This window comes from Mastomys coucha, unplaced genomic scaffold, assembly GCF_008632895.1.
Source record: "Mastomys coucha isolate ucsf_1 unplaced genomic scaffold, UCSF_Mcou_1 pScaffold24, whole genome shotgun sequence".
NCBI classification, from domain to species: Eukaryota; Metazoa; Chordata; class Mammalia; order Rodentia; family Muridae; genus Mastomys; species Mastomys coucha.
The window spans coordinates 823,553-844,843 of record NW_022196907.1 but is presented as its reverse complement, the minus strand read 5'-3'; the positions used below and the strand labels follow the sequence as shown (position 1 = coordinate 844,843).

The following is a 21,291-nucleotide window of genomic DNA, read 5'->3' as shown; positions in this document are numbered from 1 at the left end:
GGCACCTGACAGAGAAGAACAGTGCAGCCCAGGCCATTAGCACCAGCCAGTGCCATCCCTATGGTGAGTTGTCAGAAGGGGTACAGCTGTACTTCTCTGGGGTCTTCCTGTCTCCACGGTCTCCTTCTGGGCCTTTGCCATTGCCCTGGTGAACCATCAGACTGACCTAAGTGATGAAGAAGACTGCCCTTGAAACCAGGGGACCCACCGAACTAAAGCCCAATTTGCTTGCATTTTCTGATGACTTTTATAAATTTCAGATACTGTGACTGTGGGATTTTATAATCTCATATCAGCGGATGAGGTATGCTTGCTTTTATATCTCGGTCTCCTCCTCAAAGTGGGAATGGGATTGGTTTCCTTTATACTAATCGGGAAGGCTGTGAGATTAATCCGGAGCAATAACTGTATCACTGTATATAGTAATGAATTCTTTTCAGCTTTTGGTGCTGGCTGCAGAGTCAAGCTGGCTACGTTTCACACAATATCAAGCATTATAGAGAAGATGAGAATTTTCTTCTTTTTGTAGCTCTTTAACACACTCTTTATTTTACTACAGAAATTATTTTAGAGTTTTTGTGTAGGCTTTAGTAGTCTGTTTCTAAAATGAGATGTATTTCAATAAGCTGTGTAATTTTTTCAATGTAGCTAAACCCATGTTGTAAAATAGGTAAATTTTTATAATCATCAAAATGTGATTCTTAAAGATGCATAAAAAATAAAATAAAATAAAATAAAAACTTCTCCTTAGCTCAATTCCTCTCTCAACTCAGTTCTTCTCACCTCTTCTCACCTCTGTTCTCACCTCAGTCCCCCAGTTCTGACTCTTCTCTTTGTCCTCAGCCCTTAAACAACCTTCAAAATACATGATCACATGTTAAGAAGTTCATCAAAAGTTCACACAGAAAATCAAATCATAAATTGAAATAGAAGTTTACAACAGAGAATGTTTACATGCATATCCATTAGGAGTAATTATCTAGCTAAACATCCATCACCTGTCTCAGCTCCACAGGTTCACTGAAGGTTTAAAACCATAACTAAGTTAATAAGTAGAGTTTTGCATAGATAAACCTAGTCAATATTTTATCTTCTGTCCAACACATATAATAAATCATTAGTTCCCTTTTTATGACCTTTGGTTAATTGTTTTCAAACTTGGAATGTGCTCTGAGTAGGAGAAAGTCTGGTTACTATCTAAGAGCAATTAACTGCTGACACTTGGGAGGCTGTTAGAGTTCTCATTACAGTTTTGACTATCAGAAAAGTACCCAATAGCAGTCCCACTATAAAAGAGCTTAATAATCACAGATATAATTTTAGAAATTCTTATAGGATCATCATGAAGTCTTAAGTCATCTATTTATCTATACAGCATCTCTATAAGACAGTACAACTTCTTGGATCTGCAGAGATCTGCTCCAAAGGGATGTGCTATTACTTACTGACTGTTATATATGTTTAATAATAACAGGAAAAACATACTAATAGTTGGAATATTTCCTAAAATTAGTCCCTTACAGCCTTGCTTAATAAGGGCTCACCTGTAACAGATTATACAATAATCTGAAGCAGTCCATTTCAGGATGATCACCTGCTAGTTATAAGCTTGTCCCATTATCGCTCCTGACACCACGCCACTCAACCGGCTGAGTTCTAACAGCTATAATAGAATGCATGGCTAGGTTACTGGAGATGAACAAAAGGCCCCGTCCTTTTCTGCCAGGAAACTTGGTGTTAATTAAAACTTCTGATCCAAATAAATGCCTCATTCAGCCCACAAATACAACTTCTGATGTGAGACTCTTGAAGACTTCAGATGACAGCCTCCCTTGGAACAACAAGTTTTCACTGCTGGACCATAAGGCACCCATGGGTATTGCTCTTGCTTGCATCTCTCTTCTCCTGCCATGCTTACTTCAATGTATGCTGTGTTCCCACTTTACTTGAGATCAGAAAGAGTTTTTAAATCACTCAGACTTATATTTTTGTAATTCTTTTGTGGACTACTGATACCTGGTTTTCTATGCCTCAATATCCAACTTGGGAGTTTGGTTTCTTTGACTCAAGCTTGTAGGTCTGGAATGTTATAGGGTTGTCATACTATCTTATTGTTCATTTCAGTTTTAAAACAAGAGATTCTTAGTTCACCACATGGAAAAGATCTTTCCTAGGCTTAGACATGACAGATATATTCTCTTGCATTCTTCAGTATATTTCTAAAACCCAGCTTTTAAGGCTTCTCCATTTAATGGCCCTCTGCTGTAGTTCCTTTGAAGGATAACCCCTTTCCTCCAGTAATAGAAGAACAAGAGATTGTATTCTTTAGACAACATCATCATTTTTATATTGCCATTACCACCAATTCAGTCAAAGATTTCTTGAGTATATGACACTGGGAAAAGAATAAGCAAGGCTCACTGTTATTAGGCTTACTGGTCTGGTAATTTCTTGCCTTGAAGCTCCAGTTGGGTCTTCCATAACTTCAAAGTCTCAATTAGTAAATATGCCTCAGCGCAATTTTCTCTATCTAATGCTAACATTACTGAAACCCAGGAGTGGGGTTGGGGGTCTTTTTAGTAAACCCAGAGTACATGGTTGATACTCCCTACTGCCTTAACTCTACATTGTGATACTCTAAGGTTTCAGGTCCATACTTATAATCCTAACTGTATCAAGAATAACCCTTTATTATCACTGGAAAGTTATATCTCTTTCAGAAGCCTCTATCAACCAAGCTACAATACTAGACACCTAACAATTTGATTTTTAATTGAATCTTCTTGTCAGCTGCAAATGAAGATAGAAATACAATTGACAGTATTTGCTTTGAGGGTTGCTATTATTGAGGCCATGTTTCTTTTACATAGAAATATTTTTAGTAAGCTTTGATCTCTCCAATATTTTTGTCATAATGAGGTGTTGGATTTTGTCAAAAGTCTTTTCCACAGCAACTGAAATGACCACCTGTTTACATTTTCTTTTAGTTCTTTATATGGTAAATTGCATTGATAGATTTTCATATGTTTTACCACCAGTGCATCCCCGGGATGAAACCTACTTGGACATGGTGCATAAACCTTTTTGGTGTGTTTTGATTTGGTTTGGGAATATTTTATTGGACATTTTGCATCTATGTTGATAAGGAAAATTGGTCTGAAGTTCTCTTTCTTTGCTGAGTTCTTGTGTACTTCATGTATCAAGGTGACTGTGACCTTATAGAAGAGTTTGGTACTCTTCTTTTTGTTTCTATTTTGTGAAATAGTTTGAGGACTATTGGTATTAGGTCTTCTAGAAAAGTCTGGTAGAAACATATGGAACTGTGTTTTTGTTTTTTGTTTTTTCTTTGTTATTGTTGTTTTTGTTTTTGTTTCTTGTTTTTTTTGTTTTGGTAGAACTGTTAGAACTAAAACAATCTGACCCTTGGATTTTTTTGCTTGGGAGGCTTTTAATGACTGCTTCTACTTCTTTAGGGGTTTTGGGACTATTTAGATGGTTTATGTATTGCTCCTCCTTAGACACTACACACTTTTTTTGTTGAATTACATACAGGTCATAGAAGAAACCAGTTCCCAGCATTCTTGAGTGTGTTTATTGGTGTGCGCAAATTTTGGGGATTAGATGTGTCACTTACCTTAGAATGAAGTGCTGTTGTTCTCTTCACAGTCACTTAAAGAGGAGACAGTTTAATACTACCTTGGAAGAGCCTTTTATAGCTGAGCCTAGCTTTTAGACTTGCTACTAGACACATGTGTCAGTTTAGCACTCTAGAAGCATGCTGAAATTTTACCAAAAGAAGTTACTCTCATTTCTGGACATTCCCTGCAAATCTTTCAGTGACGAGATTGCTAAATTTAAAATGAATCCTGGTATTAGTAACTTCAAAAATTAATAAATATGTGTGTACTTAGCTCAGAAATTCAAAGGCTGTTTCTTCTGTTCATTGCTTACATTCAGTATTTACAAGAACATATTGATGTTGATTATTTTATGCTATCTGTTTGTTTTGACTTGTTAGACCTTCCTTACCAAGACAAGAGACACTTCTCATAGTGCTAATGAATATTCATTAAAGAAAACTCTAAACTCAATAAGATGGCTTTATGATTTAGTTTCAAAGATGATGCATCATTCATGGAATAAAAAAAAGCAAAATTACTTAAAGTAAACATTATTGTGGGAAAAGCTCAGGTTGCTAAGGCAGAGAAGAGATGATTTAAGGTGATTTCATATTACGCTGATGTTACGAAATATCTTTGAAAAATGCAGAGCATACATATTTGATAGTTGGATATTTTCAAGAAACTTGTAATCTGGTGTCTTGAATGGGTCTCTTCCAGATTTCTACATTCTTGGTTACATATGCTGCCACCTTAGCTGGCTTTTATTCTCTTTGCCTATGAGTCTGTGGCTAGAAATAAACCTGAGAAAATGGGATGCAGATGGAAGGACACAACAACCCTCATCTACATTTAGCACTCATGATATGGCAAAGCTTGATCTGATTGCAACTTACACACCAGCACATTTATTCTCAGAAGTATTGGGCTTCAAGAGGCTCATGATCTACTTCAGTCTCAGACAATCTTCTGGGTGAGTAAAGGGACATAAACTTAACAAATAAGCTTACTTATTACCACATTATGATGCTAGCATGATAAAGGAAAGAGTGAGTTTAAAGTACCTGAAGATAGAAAAATAAAGGAAGTACTTTTCCTTGTTTCTAAATGAAATGGTATGTTAGAATGTATGTTATCCACAAAACAAACAAACAAACAAACAAAAAAAAAACCCAACCAACCAAACAAACCAAACAAACAAAAAACCAAATCAAAACAAAAAACTCCTAACAAATTAAAGGAGGAAATATATAGACATAAGACTTAGTATCAGAAAACCAAGTAACTCTAAGCCTCAAAAGTATTAAAATTTTCTAAATCTTGCATGAACCATTGTGTTTATCCCAAGCAAGCCACTTTTTTAGCTCAGTTTTTTTACTTATAAAATTGAAAAATAATATTGTCCAATGGATCTAAGTAAAGCAATGTATATAAATATAAAAAGTATAAAGTGCCCTTCCGGCCGCGGCAACATTCAGGGTGGACACAGCGGTTGCTGGTTCCCACTATGTAGCCCTGACTCGAATTCTGTCCATTTTGATCACCATTGGTGTTATCCATCCCTGATCTCCTGGTGGAGCCTCTGAAGAGAAGAATTGACACACCTATGGCAGGGGTTCTGTGCTCAGTATTTCAGAGGCCTCCAGGCAGACTACAGACTGTGAAGAAAGGTGCAGAATCTCTCATTGGTACGGAATGGATTTGTCACAAATTTACCAAATCAAGAATTCCAGATAAAGTGTTTCAGCCTAGACCTGAAGATCATGAAAAGTATGGTGGGGACCCCTAGAACCCTCATAAACTGCATATTGTCACAAGAATAAGAAGGACAAAGAGGTGTCCATACTGGGAAAAAGATACCATCAAGATGCTCGGACTACAGAAGGCTCACAGCCCTCAAATTCACAAGAACATCCTGTTGGTGAATGCAAAACTGAAAGTTTTTAAACACCTGATACACATCCAGCCCCTGAAGCTGCCACAGGGACTTTCCACAGAAAAGACCATGCCCAGCACGTGCCTCAAGAGCACTCGGGAGTTGGTCGTGCTGTGGCATCTGAAGCCTGTGAAGCAGGACGCGAAGTCCTGATGACACACAGCTTCAGCTCACAGATGCACTTGCTGAGGAAATCGTTCTCATTAAAGTGTATGCTCATCCAGTCATCTCCGTTGATGGAGTCCTGATTCTGTCACTTGGTTCAGCTGTCTCCCTTCATCCCCTAAGGATTTTACTCCAGAGTGGGCAATAACGGCATTATTTGAACATCTACCATTAGGCCCTTAACACTAACAATCGTCATTGTCTCCTTGTGGAAACCGTTGTCTTCTTTAACTGCTTTCTCATTGAATTCTATAGATGTGAGAGACTATGTAGTAGTCAGTCATGTGTTGCTATAACAAAGTATGCGAGGCTTGGGTAGCTTATTGGGCAAGGAGGTTTATCTTGGTTCTAAGCTCTGAGGAGTCCAAGTGAGGGTAGTATATCTCCTGAGGACCTCTTGTAGGATCCCCTATCATATCACACATGATAGGGGACATCACACAGTTTTTATGTTTGTGGTGGAAGAGATCACAGGCAAGATAGGAAGCAAGAACCAAGTGCTTAATCCTGGCACCTGGCAGAGGCAAGTGGATACCTTATGAGTTTAAGGCCATGGTCTACATACATATTGAGTTCTAGGCCTGCCAAGACTATGTGGTGGGAACTTGTCTCAAACAAACCCAAGAGACCAGTTCTGGTTTCCTGTAATGGTCCCTTTGCTGCAAAGAGAGGGATCTTTGATGTTGAGTGAGAGCTGCACTTAGCTATGGTAGGTGGTAGGATACGTGCTGAAATGCAGTTAGAAATTACAGAGATCTAGTAGTGTGGTCGCAGAAGGTCCTCTGTGTCCCATGACCTCACTAGCCATCGGTAGTTGATTAGATTTCTAGTACCAGGCATGATTCCCTCAAGTGACGTGATCCACTGACTATGGGAGTTCAGCTCCAGGCAGTACACCCACAGTACAGCTCCTGCTCATGAGGGTCACAGGCAATACATCCACAACACAACTGCTCATGAGGGTCACAGGCAACACACACACAGTACAGCTCCTGCTCCTGCTGGTCACAGACAATACACCCACAATATAACTCCTGCTCTTAGAAGTGGGGGAAGACAGTGTAGGGGAATGCCAGGGCCAGAAAGTGGGAGAGGGCGGGGTGGCAGGCATGGGGAGGGGGGAGGCAACAGGGGTTTGTCTTTGGTTTTTTTTGTTTTTTGGAGGGGAAACTGGGAATGGAGAAATTAGCATGTAAATAAAGAAAATATCTAAAATAAAAAAAAAAAAAAAAAGAAGTGGGGGAAGAAAGGTAAGAGCCAGAAGGCCAAGAAGTTTGCTGTAAGATTTTGTCTCAGAAGTGCTAGGGAAACTACACCCACAATACTTCAACTATATATGGCTGTCTAAACAATACCTGAACAATAACAACAGCAGTAGACATGCTGACATGGAGGATATCCCATGGGCAGGGCAGGTGTCCCATCCCTAGGCAACTGCAGAAACTAATGACTGCCAAGATAGAGAGTAATTCTCCCCCAAAAGGTGTCCCTAGTTATTTACCCAATACAAAGTGCTCATCCCTAAAATCATAAACCCACAAGCAGCACCAAACAGACTCAGCAGGTCATACGTAAACATTTACACCTTTATTTTCCTGTGTATAATATCTGTGTAAGACTAATAAAGAAAAAGGCTATCAGTTCAAGAGGGGAGACACAGGAGGGTTGGAGAGGGAAGTGATGTTATCATTTTTTTTTTTTTTTTGGTTTCTAAAGTTTATTAAAAATCAAAGAATAGAAAAACTTTACATAAAAATGTCAATTTTAGTGTCCACATTCTTGTCTGATATCATTTTTTAACTAAAGATTGAACAAGCAAAAGAGTAAAAGCAAGAGAGTGAAGGGAGAGGCACACTCACTTTATGACCTGCTCTCAAAGGTGGCATTAAGCCTTGAGCTGTTCCGAGGTCAGTCAGTCACCTTCCACTAAGCCAAACTTATAACCATCCTACTACACTGAAGATCAATTTTCAGCAAACAGCATTAGGGGAGCAAACCTTTAGCTGTAACAGGTTACTTGAATGCAGCTGTAAAAGAATTCCAAAGCTGGCCAAAAGTTCAAAGAAAGGTGCAGCTAGAAGCCTGAGGCACAGGGTGTGGCTTGAGCACCACTCCCTGCCTTGTGCCCAGATATGAATAGGGTTCATCTCATCTCTAGATTAACAGAACTATGTGTTTAGGAATTGCAGGTCTAATTTGATTGGAACTGTATTACTGCAGTCTGCCTAGATAAAACACTTTGTTCTGTGTAAATTTTTCCTGCTGGAGCAAGGATGTATAAGGTGCTTTAGTCAGCAGGCCATCTGGTTTAAGCTCTAAAATGTAGTGTTTGGATTTGTAAGGATCCTCGATATCAATAGCTGGGCTTTCTATTTAAAGAAAGAAATAGGATATTCTGCTCCTGGCTTCCCTTTTGATGAAGATGTAGAACTCTCAGTTCTTCCAGCGCCATGCCAGCCTGGATGCTGCTGTGCTTCCTGCCATGATGATAATGGACTGAAATTGAACCTTTGGGTCTTTGTCTTCTGAGAATCATGATTTTGACCCCACTGCTGAGATAATGGTCCATGATTCTGATGATGAAAGAACTCTAGAGGAAGAGGAATTGATGGATGGTGGGAAAAACTTCAGCTCTGAAATTGAGGACTTAGAAAAGGAAGGAAATATGCCTTCTAGAAGACTTATTGGCATTCTACGGCTGTGAATCTACAATTCTAAAGGTTGCAAATTCCAGTGCAAACAGCTCCCCAAGTGAACTTGCAGATGAACTACCAGATATGATTCTAGACAAAGAAGAAATAGCGAAAAACCTGTTTGGCGATGATGAAGAAACCCAGTCTTCTGCAGAGATCTGACACCATTTGTGACTTCTCATGAAACTTCTGAATTCTTCCCCCGGCCTTTACTATCAAACACTACATGTGATGGAGACAAGGAATCAGAGATTGAGGACGTTGAAATGGACAGTAGTAACTCACCTGGAGATTTGAGAAGGGAAATAATGATTGGTCTAGAGTATCCGGCAGAAATTCTTCCCTATCTTGGCAAGTATAGTGGTGATGACGAGAAAGCTTATAAAAATGAAGAGCAGCTACTGTGGTGTCCTGATGTGGTTTTGGAGAGCAAAGTCAAGAAGTACCTTATTGAGATCTCACTAAGAACCGGAAATTAGAAGGTCCTAGACAGAGTCTCTTCAGGCACACACACCAGGGATAACGAACAGTCATTATATAAACTTCTCAAATGTAACCACAATATAAAGGAAGCAATTGAAAGGTACTGCTGTAATGGGAAGGCATCTCAAGAAGGAATGACAACATGGACAGAAGAAGAGTGCTGAAGCTCTGAACATGCACTAATGCTTTATGGAAAAGATTTTCATCTCATTCAGAAAGATAAGGTGAGATCTAGGACTGTTGCTGAGTGTGTAGCCTTCTACTACATGTGGAAGAAATCTGAACGCTATGATTACTTTGCTCGACAGACAAAATTTGGAAAGAAATGCTATAACCATCACCCTGGCATTACGGACTATATGGATCATCTTGTAGATGAAACAGAAGCTGAGTGGTACAGTCAGTTCTTCAGCCTTAACTTCTAATCGGCCTGAGCCCATTTCTGATCAGCTGCTGAAAATTCTCAGCTCCTTCACTGCCAGTGACTCGACAGTTTTGACCAATAGTGTAGCAACTGTCTGCAACCCCACAGATGTGAATTCTCTGGATAATAGCTTTCCCCCACTGGGAAAAACACCTCGTGGATGAGTCAATCATGTGCCTGTCGTAACGGAAGAGTTACTCACCCTGCCCAGCAATGGTGAAAGTGATGGTTTTAATTTATTTGAGACTGGATTTTATCACTCAGAGTTAAACTCCATGTGCAGTGAAGAATCGGAAAGACCAGCAAAGAGATTGAAAATGGGCATAGCTGTCCCTGAATCCTTTATGAATAAGGTTTCTGTAAATAACCTGGGTGTAGACTTTGAAAATCATACACATCATATCACCAGTGCCAAAATAGCTGTCTCTGTGGCTGACTTTGGCAGTTTGTCTGCCAATGAGACTAAGGGATTCATCAGTGCCCACACTCTGCATCAGCACACTGCCCTTCATTCAGAGTGACGTGAATGATAAGCCCAGAGACAATGGGTGTGCAGTACCAGTAAACTTGAGGGGAGCTATCAGGTTTGCATAGTCTTTCACTGGAAGTTTGAACCTTTTTCACTATGACATCAGTGATGTCAGTATGTATAGAACTATATCTTGATTTATCAAGAGTATTTTTATTTTTCAATCCGTAAATGTGGAAATGAACTATGATCAACAGAGTTGGGAACTAAGATTGAACTCTGGTGCAGCTTTAAGCTCTGCTTTTCTTCCTCATCCCTTACTACCTCTTCTATGTCCTGCTTCTTTTCTGTTCCTGTTGTCCTCACCCCAGATTTAAAACCTGTAGACAGAGGCCACCAGCTCAAACCAGCACAGATGTTCTGAACTGATGTGTGGCTTCTTTTCATGTCAGCTCCTTTTGCCATAATCGATGCAGTGGGATCAATGTTTACAGGTACCAACCCCGGTCCTGGCTTAATGTAACATTTTTTTTTTTGTTTCATTTTGTTTTATTTTTTTTCTATTAATAAAAGCAGGGGTAGGTTTCTTTAAACTGCACAAACATGCAAGGATTTTTTAAATGGAAACTTCTCTCATGTTATTCAACTAGAGCACTTCAGTTTACAAAACAGCAAGACCATCTGTCTGGAAGCCAGCACGAGGAACTGTGTGCAAATGATGAAGACCCTGGCTTGGATCCTGTTTCAATACTCTAGAACAGGGCTACCTAACATAGAATTGGTCATTTTACTGCCAGGAGACTTTTCTGTGTAAAAAAAATTTTATTTTTTCACTAAAAATCTGGCATTTGAAGATATGGTTTTCATATGGGGTTTTGTCCATCATTGTCAAGATTGTAATATTAAAAATCATACTGGTCACTGGTAATTTAGTTTATTCCAAGGCAAATTGCCTTGCAGAAGCACAGTCTACAGAGCCCAGGAAGTTCTCACAGTGGTTTACATTTTGGGAAACCTCTTAAGTTTGGAGCACTGCAGTTCAAAATGTTAATAGACTTCTAGATGGTATACATAATGCAGAACCTTGAAGTATATTTAAGCTACTTTGTTTAGCTCAAATAGTTGGAAAGAAAAATGTGAAGTTCCTGTCTGAAATAGAATGGTACGTTACCATTTTTAAGTTTTAAAAAGTGACATGTTCACATACATCTCAGACATGATTTTACTTTTATCCCAAACATGAATAAGAAGCCATCGTCATAGCTTTGACCGTTTTTGTTTTATTAGATATGCTCCTTTTAAGTTTTAAGGTGAATCAAACTATACAATACAGCATTAGGATATAATAAGCTTTGCTTTTATAGTACAGTTAAAACAATTACTTTTTGCACCGTCTTAATTAAATATATTTGTTTTTATTTTACTAGTTGTGTTGCTTTGCAAAAACCTTAAAAGCATTTGCCTGTGTTGCTGTTCAGTGTAAGTCGCTTCAAGGTCGTGCAGAAGAGTAAGTAGGAGGTCGTGGTGATTGAAAGGGAGGGTATTTATTATACAAACTGTGAACTGCAATGACATCCTTGGTTTTGGTCGATGTGTATTGTTTTTCTTTGCAGCATTTTAATGAAGATTGCTCTGAAGTGTTTATGCAGTAGTACATTTAACTATAAAATTTAGTTTAGACCTCGTGGCTACCTACAGACATCCTGGTGCTGCCTTTGGATCTAGATGTAGAACTCTCAGCTCTTCCAGCACCAAGTCTGCCTGGATGCTGCTGGCATGCTCCCCACCATGACGATAATGGACTGAACCTCTGAAATTGTAAGCCAGCCCCAATTAAATGTTTGCCTTTGTAAAAAAAAAAAGTATAAAGTGCAAGAAATCATGGGTATAAATGGTTCTACATGAATTTCCTCAGTTACTAAACTTACACTTTGTCATCATCTCTGACTACTGCCAAGAGCTTGGAGAATTTGTACCAGTGACATAATCCAGTTTGGTGAATATCTGAAAGGTATTAGGTTTGCTTCTACTAGGGTAATCCCAACAGAGGAATTTTTAGAAAGCTTTATGTTTTGATTAACTGTGTTTTGATAACATTAGACGTCTAGTGGCAGGATAACCATGTCATTTTTTGTTTGTTTGTTTTTTGTTTTTAGTAAGATACAATTCAACATTCCTGATGTAAGAATCTAATTGCTACAAACATCAAGAAAAAAAGGCAATAGTGATGTTCTTACCATACTGCAAAATTCATAGCCTTTATTTTCTTCGTTTGTGGCTTTTTTTTCTGTATATGACATGCTTATATAAGATGCTTTAAAAGTTATCATTGGTAAGTGCCTGAATAAAAAGAACATTTTTCTTTGTCCATGAGAGTTGAAGGAAATGACCAGTAGAAAAATCACACTCAAGTGGAACAGGATAAAAAAAAGATGCCACAGAGTTTCTCAGAAATTATCTAAGTTACCCGCAGTTTAATAAGACAGATTTTTTTCTCACATTTCTGGCTACTACAATTCCAAAAGCAAAAGGAAAATATCTAAATTCTTTAGGGAAGTTTCTTTAATTATTGCTTATGCTATTGTCAAGGGCCTCACACATTCCTTGGAATGACATAATTCCTGTCTTCATCTTCATATAATTGTTTCTCCATGTTTTCATATAGGATTTGGTGTGTCTTTCTATAATTTCTCTCTTCTTAGAAAACCACTAGTCATTGGATGATGGTAGTTCACATCTTTGATATCAGCAACTTAGGTGACAGAGTCAGGCAAATCTCTGTGAGTTCAAGGCCAACCTCGTCTACAAACTGAGATTCAGGATAGTGAGGCTACACAGAGAAAACTTGTCATGCAAAACATACTACTACTACTACTACTACTACTACTACTACTACTAATAATAATAATAATAATAATAATAACAACAATAATAATGCCACCAATCATGTTGGATTGGTGACTGCTCTAAGATCTTGGGTGTACCTGAACCTATCTACAATGTTCTTATTTATGACTAAGGTTGTATTTGCTATATTTGTAGGCTCTGTGGTATAGGATTTCAGCATGTACTATACTTTGGGGACACAATTGATAGCATGAGCATTTTGTTTAAGAGGATGTTTAGACCCAAATCAAAGAGTTTGGAGGAAAAGAGATGCAGGAATTCTAGGTACGATCATAGTTCTGTTAGACAGCCATGCATATTTCTTGCCTACTGTTTAGCTCTACTCACTTTTCTTTTCCCTGGTTGAACCAACAATGACAAAAAAAAAAAAACTCACAAAATTCTAATATGTAGAGTGTTCTTGGAGTTCTTGGAGGATCAAATGGACTGAATGTACTTAGGACCAAGGAGGTCTGGTGGTCTAAGCTGCCATTTATCAGTGTGGCATTGGTTAATGTGACCAATTACCTCTTCTGTATTAATACTGATGTGTCGCTCTTGGGAGTGTTGTAATGATTACTTGAGATAAATCATGTAAAATGAGATACTCTAAACACTAAAATATATGATTATTTAAATCTTTTTACCATGGCAAGGACTTTATTCATTTAAACCAATCCATGATTGTGTTAAAATCATTAAAATAATATTTTAATTCTAGTCATTATAACAAAATATATGGGGTAATAAGTTTGATAAAGATAAGAGATGTTATATGTGAATTCAGTAAGAAATGAGATGAACATCATTTGAATCTATTTTTCCTTTAGAATACCAAACACAGGTAATTTAGCATTAAATGAACATTTCTCTCAATTTATTTTGTTAGCTGCTTTTCTCCTGTAATTTTGAGAACCAATGTTTACTTTCTTGAATTGCACTATACAAATGACAAGTGATATTTTTATGGTGTTCTTTATTCTATCAAGTGAGAGAAATAAGCCTTCCAAGCTTTCATTAAAATAAATGATTTCCAGAGAAAAACACAAGTGAATTAAAAAATTATAATTTTTCTACAACAAATGATTGATCTAGTTTAAAGCCTTAAATAGTTATACAGAATGTTTTATAATGATATTACTACAGAAATTTCTTTTACTATATTTTGGTCTGAGGGTATATTATATTTGTGAGAGATGAATATATAATTACAGCTTAATAATTAATTTAAAGAGATACTTTTCTAGTGTAAGGGACTACACTTGCAATTTTAGAAGACAGAAAATTTATGCAATACATATTTTCTAGTTATGTTTGACTAGGCCTATTAAGACACCATTGGTATTCCATGAAGCCTTTCTCTCTCTCTCTCTCTCTCTCTCTCTCTCTCTCTCTCTCTCTCTCTCTCTCTCTCTGTCTGTCTGTCTGTCTCTCTCTCCACACATACACACATACACACACAAGAATCCAAGAATGCAGGTTATTTATGGTGCACAGAAAAAGGAAAAGTAATTTTTACTTTTTAGAAATTTTATTTTTACTTATCTATTAGCTCCATTTACAAACCAAATATGTATTCTTAATTAATTGAAATTCTTATCATTTGTTCTTTTGATAAAAATGTTTTCTATTTTTTTTGATCATTTGATTTAAGGATTATGAAAAAATGTTCCCTACTGAAAAACAATCCAGTTTATCATCTACCAAGACAGAACTTTAAATGCTATCATGGTTCTTTTATGAAAACACTAGCATTTGAAACAAGTGCAGCCATGAGTTTATCCCCTACTTATAGAAACTATTTTGTTCTTTTAAATTCTATATCCTCTTAAATTTTCCTTTTTATGACTAATTTCTGTCCCTCAAAGACAGAAAGTTTATCTGTCTTGATAAGTTTCTCAATGCCTCACAGAAAGTAAAATCTTAAGTAACTGCATGTCTATTCTTTATTTGATGAAAATGTTTAAAGGGTGCATAAATATAACTAGACTGACTTGGTAAAGGATTTTGTTTGGCAGTGGTTGTGCGCACCTCTACTCCAAGTACTTGAGATAGTCTTTAACATACTGATTCTTATCCTCAGTTCCTGTTCAACTGGGGCCAGTTCATTGTATATGAATTGTCACATGAAATAGAAAGATAAACTATGGACAATTAAATAATCCAAAATTCTGCTTTTGCACTTGATTTCTGTTGTATTGAAAGGACTCCTTACAAAAATCCTTTAGTTTTTAAATTTTGTTTCTTTTATTATTATTGTTATTAATATTTATTATTATTTATTATTATTATTATTTTGTAAACAGGTTTCTCTGTATAGCCCTGACTGCCCTGGAACTCGCCCAGAAACAAATAACACTGAGTTGGGAAGGACTTGATTATTTCACATATGAGCATATGAGTTGACAACATTGGGTAGGAGGGGTCATCTATTTTTGTCTGGAGGACCAATATCTGGTGATAGACAGTGACTTTTTTCTTTAATATTTGTTTTTTATTGCTATTTTGTTTTTATTTATTTTTCTTTTTTGAGATTATAATATAATTATATTTCTTCCTTGGCTTTCTTTTCTCCAAACCCTCCCATATACTCTGCTCCACTCTCCTTAAAATTTGGAATCTCTTCATTTATTAATAGTTATTATACATGTGTATACAAATATATTTCTAAATATAACCTGCTCAGTCTGTAAAATGTTACTTCTATGTATGTTTTCTGCATTGATGATTTTGCACTGGACAACCAAATGAATGTGTTTTTTTCTAGGGAAGATCACCTCTCCCACTCCCAGTATTCCTCAACTGCCTATTGGTTTGAGGTCTCATGGATATTTTCCATCCACTTTGACTTGTCCATTGATTCCATTCATGTTCAGAACTTGTTTGGGTAGTCATATTGATGATCCTTTATGTGTATGGCTTCTGACATTACTAGGAGATACAATATGACAACTAATTCCCTGATAATCTGGCTCTTATACTTTTTGCCCCTTTTATAAACTTTCTGAAATGTTCTGAAATAACCTGCTTCTCTTAGAGTCTTTCTGAAATGTTCCTTGAGCTTTAGATACAAGAGTGTTTTGAGGATGTATTCATTAGGACTGGCCTCTACAACTCTGCAATAAGATTGGTTGTGGTGCTGGGCGGTGGAGGCACATGCCTTTAATCCCAGCACTTGGGAGGCAGAGGCAGGCGGATTTCTGAGTTCAAGGCCAGCCTGGTCTACAGAGTGAGTTCCAGGACAGCCAGGGTTACACAGAGAAACCCTGTCTCGACCCACCCCCCCAAAAAAAAAAGATTGGTTGTGGTTTTTTGTAGTGGTTTCTGGCCATTAGGAAGAATACTCTTTACATTTATCTTCAAAGTTCACAACTGTGACATTTTTCTTCTACTCAAGAAAATACTTTATTTAAAAAGATCTTTTCTCCAGAAGTGGGAAACCAAATAGGGATCCCTTCAACACTAAGAGCTCATGCTCTTTTGTTTTTATTTTTATAAGTTTCATATTTTCAAATTTCTTTTATTTGAAAAATTCTTTTGTAAATAGTTTTATCCATATGGTGTACTCTGATTAAACTTCCCATTCTCCCAACTGCTTTCAGATCCTCCCTGTTTCACTCTTTCATTAGAAAACATATATTAAAAAAAAAAAAAGAAAATAAAGCAAAACCAGAATGGGACAAAACAGCAAATAGAAAAAGGAAATGAAGAAAAACCACAAGAAATACATATTGAAATATAGATAAACATATTTGCATATGCAGAAATTTTATGAAAAACCATACACCATAATATGTAAGCAGAAAAATCTATAAAGCTTTTTAAAAAGCCCAGTATGAGCCAAATAAGCTCCAAAATTGCCATTGAGTTTGTTTTGTGTTGGCCATCTACTGATTGACATGGGTCTGCCCTTCAGTGTGCTTATTACACCTGGTGAGATTTCATTGGAGAAAACTAATTTTTCTTTTGTGAGTGGTTATTAGTTGGAGACAGCTCCTGAGTTAGGAGTACTTCCCCATCAGAGCTGAGACCCCATCTGATTTATACTTGTGCAGGCTAAGCGGATGGTGCCACAATTGTGACATCTTGAACACCATTGTAGGAGATTGCTCAGAAAAAGATAGAAAAAAGTGCTGAAAAACAGACATGATTCTTTTTGAATGGACAGTTTTATAATATTCTATTTCATGAAGAGCAAAGACAGGATCATCCTAGTGTTTTGACTGGTAAGCTCCCTTCTGAGTTGTGAATTGAAGAAGAAATTGGATTGGAGATATGTAACAAGCATAATAAATATAACGTTAAGAAAAACTGCCAATACTTCTTCTCATATGTTTTTTTCATTCTGATTTTTAGTCTTTTCCAGCAATTAAACATCCAGTACACAGAAAGGTCAGTGTTCTTCTACCATAAGGTAAAGGTAAAATCCTTTCCAGGAGGTGGTGGCTCATGTCTTTAATCCCAGCACTTGGGAGGCAGAAGCAGTCGGATTTCTGAGTTCAAGGCCAGCCTGATCTACAGAGTGAGTTCCAGGACAGCCAGAGCTATACAGAGAAACCCTATCTCAAAAATAAAAAATCCATAAATGGGGGAGAATAAATAGGCTAATTTTCCCTGGTGGGGTCTTCTTTCTTGTCAGTTCTTCTTGAGGCAGAGGAGAGGAGGAGTGTCGGTGGAGGGTAAGACTTTGTCTTAAGAGATATTTAGGATTGCAGTATAATAATAAAATGTTTACTTATCTAAGTCTAAGTTACTTTTGCCACTGTAGCTAACTTGGCTTCTGTGATCCTCTAAGGGCAGAAACTGCAGTTTCTGGCATTTAGTACCTCTTCCAAAAACAGCAAAGGACTAACTAAGATTATACTATATCAGCAGCTTCACACCCCTAAATGGATAACCTTGACTGGCCTCAGTGGGAAAGGATGTGCCTAGTTCTGCAGCAACTGGATATATGGGGTGACTGGATGGGAGGTGGGGTGGAGAGGTAGGATGAGGAGTGTGTGTGTGGGTTGACAGCCAGACAGGGGTTTCCCCTTCTAAGGGAAGTGGGGGGAGAATTTATGTGAGGAGGATCCTGGAAGAAGAGGAAGGACTGCCATTGGGTTGTAAAGCGAATAAATAAATAAAACAGTAAAAACATGACTATAGTTGTAAGCATTTAATCACATAATATTTTTTCTTTCATATTTTTCAAGGCCTGATCACTTATTTGATAGTGCTATCTATCTACCTGTCTGCTTGTCTGTCTGCTTGTCTGTCTGTCTGTCTGTCTGTCTGTCTGTCTGTCTACTAGACTCAGATTCAGGAGATGTCAGTGAGTATAGCTTTCACTTCTTGGCAACCTGTCCCTGCCATATTTCTTTGGCGTATGTCATGCACACTGCCAAATGTTTATATTTTCTCAGTGCGTCGGTACTTCAGTGGAATAAGACATCAGCAGTTGTGTTGTAAGACATGTCCAATAACAAGAAGCCAAATCTTGGATACTTTTGTCCTGGAATTTTTTCTTTGTTTAGGAGTTTCCTGAAAAATTTTGTGATATCATTTTCTTTAGAGAGATTGAAAGCTTTTAGATTCTGATAACTCTTTTGGGCCCCAAATGTAGGAATATCCTTTTTTCTCAACTATCTATCTATCTATCTATCTATCTATCTATCTATCTATCTATCTATCTATCTATCCACAAACCAAGTTAAGAATATTCAACTTGGCTTCCACAGTACATCCACAATTAGAATTGCACATCCTCTCTCTGTTCACCTTGGTCTGTAACAAGAACCCCATATTCAAAAGTAGGTGTACTCTGCCACAGGTAAATCAATATACCTTGATTTATGAAAAAAATGTACTTGTCATTCCCTGCACAAATCTGTATCATATAAAACTTCCATTCTCTACCCAGTTACTTCTGGTGCCATGGGTTTCTCAGAGAAAGTATGAAGCTTGTGTTTGTTTTCTACTTTAATAGGTTTCTGATAGGAGGTAGCTAAAAAGATACTCAGCTTCTGTACCACAGCCCATTCATTACATAGAAAGCACTACAAAAATTAGTTCTTTAAGATTTTAAGAAATTATTTCTTTTTGAAATAATAAGATAAATATTTCTTTTATTGAGATAATTACATCATATGCCCCTCCTTGCTTTTATTCAAATTTATGTCCTCTTTATTTATTAGTTATTGTTATATTTGTATATGCATATACTATAACATTATATAACTATCTGAATAAAATTTATAAATATACAAACCTGTTTGTCTGTAAAATAATACTTGTTTGTTTATTATTAGGGCTGAATATTCCTGCTCTTCTCTGTAGGAAACAATTTTTCCCAGTCTCAGCATTCTTCATTTGTTTGTACTTCTGTGTAGGATTGACGTCTTATGGGCTTTCCCATGACATTAGCATATCTATCATTGTTCAGCTCATCTTTAGTCAGACATGTTTGTGAAACTTATGACTTCCCTTTGACACACAATCTCATAGAAAACTCCTGGGGATAAACAAATTATCTCTGGGATGTTTAATTTTTCTCCTTTGTCCATGACACAGGAGTTCTCAGTTTTAAAAATGAAAAATTGAGGGAAAATTAAGAAGAAATTATTATCCTACTTTTTCTACTAGAATAAAGTGGGACCACTCCTTGCTACATATTATATGTAAGGCAAATATTTGAAAATGAAAATAATTAATAACTGAGTGCCACAGAGGAAGAAGTGAAAGGTCTCATCAGCCTTTTATGCCTGGGACCACGAGGCAAAGTCTGTTCTAGCTCTAGTAATAGCACTTAAACAACTTTTTAAAAACAATAGCCAATAATTAAGAAGAGATTCTTTTTTAATATAATATTTTTATTGATTATTTCAGAATTTCACATAATACACTCTGATCGCATTCAGTTCCCAGTCCTCCCAGGTCCAACTCTCATCTTTGTAAATGCCGCCCAAGAAAAGAAAAAGAAAATGAAGAGTAGTAAAGTAGTAGTAGTAGGAGGAGGAGAAGGAGGAGAAGGAGGAGGAGGAGGAGGAGGAGGAGGAGGAAGAGCAGCAGCAGCAGCAATAGCATCAGCAGTAGCAGTAGCAGGAGGAGGAGGAGTTTGTGTTGCAGCTTGTAGCATCTAAGCTGCTAAAGGAAGGATGATATTTGAAGGGAAAGGGTACAAATGGACCTTTGTAATAGAGTATCATCAACATTAGAGATGTGTGTGCTGGTGATTTTCTTATCACTGTAGCCATACATATATGTGACATAAACAATTTTAGACAAAAAGATTTGTTTGTCTTACTATGTCATGATAGTCAATCTATAATAGTCACTAATGGATAGTAAAACAGTATAATTCTGCCAGGAAGAAGATAAATAAGAATTCTGACATGCCACTGGATTTTACCCTTTTCCATTTCTACTCTGTCAGAGACTCTCAAGTATAGAATGATGCCAGCACACTAAAGATGGATCTTCTTCAATAAAGCATCTATGAAAACGTTCTCACAAACACTCTCAATAATTTCAAATCTTGTTGACAATGATGATTAACAATCAAAAATTCTTTGTTCCCATGGTGTAATTCAAACACATTTTATAAAGGTACAAAAGAGTCAAGGAATGAGTGAACAGGGGTAATTATAATAAATTTAGACCTATTACAATGCTGGCAAGTCCACTCTTCCCCATTTAACCATTACTTTCTTTTTTTGAGTTCCTAACACTGAGCACTAGCAACATTGCTAATTGAGGTGGTTTCCTGGTCTATAAAAGAGGGTATGATTTATTTGAATGTTCCCTTCACTTTGATTTAGGTGAATTTGAGTCTTGACTAGTTGAAACAAGGCTTTATTTCTAAAACATAGGAGTATGTAGGTTCATATGAAAACAAACATATGTGGCATGCACATGCGTGTCTTGATGACCTGAGATTGACATTGGAAGTCTTTCCCAATCATTTTCTAAGTTATTCATTTGGAACAAGCCTCTCAACTGAAACTAGAGATAGAGGCTATGATTATTCTTTTACTTTATTTTACTTCTATTTTGATTTTTTAATTTGTATTGATTATTTATTTACATTTAAAATGTTATCTCCCTTCAGACTTTCTCATCCAAAAGCCCCTATCCCACCCCCTCCTTCCCCTAATTCCTTCATTGGGGCCCCTGTGCTCAGTCCGATGCTCAGTGTGTTGCTTGCTGCTAACCATCCACATCTGTATAAGTAAGTCAACTGGCAGAGCCTCTCAAGAGACATCCATATCAGGCTCCTGTCAGCAAGCACTTCTTGGCATCAGCAATAGTGACTGAGTTTGGTATATGGGATGGACCGTAAGTGGGACAAGTCTCTGGATGGCCTTTCCTTCAATCTCTGCTTCACTCTTTGTCCCTGTATTTCCTTAAGACAGGAGCAATTCTGGGTAAAAATTTTTGAGATGAGTGTATTGCCCCATCCCTCAACTGGGGGGCCATGCCAAGCTTCTGGATATGGTCTCTACAGGTTCTCTCTCCTCTTTGTTGGGTATTTCAGATAATGTCATTTCTGTTGGGTCCCGGGAGCCCTATGCTTTCCTGATGTATGGAACTTTCTGTTGGCTATGCCCTGTTCTCCATCCCACTTTGCTACAAAC

General features: G+C 37.2%; 2 pseudogenes; both read left to right on the top strand.

The window, feature by feature from the left end:
* Positions 1 to 5,226: 5,226 nt before the first annotated feature.
* On the top strand, positions 5,227 to 5,709 carry LOC116074218 (annotated as a pseudogene).
* An 875-nt stretch (positions 5,710 to 6,584) lies between these two features.
* Positions 6,585 to 9,842, top strand: LOC116074197 (annotated as a pseudogene).
* Positions 9,843 to 21,291: the final 11,449 nt, after the last annotated feature.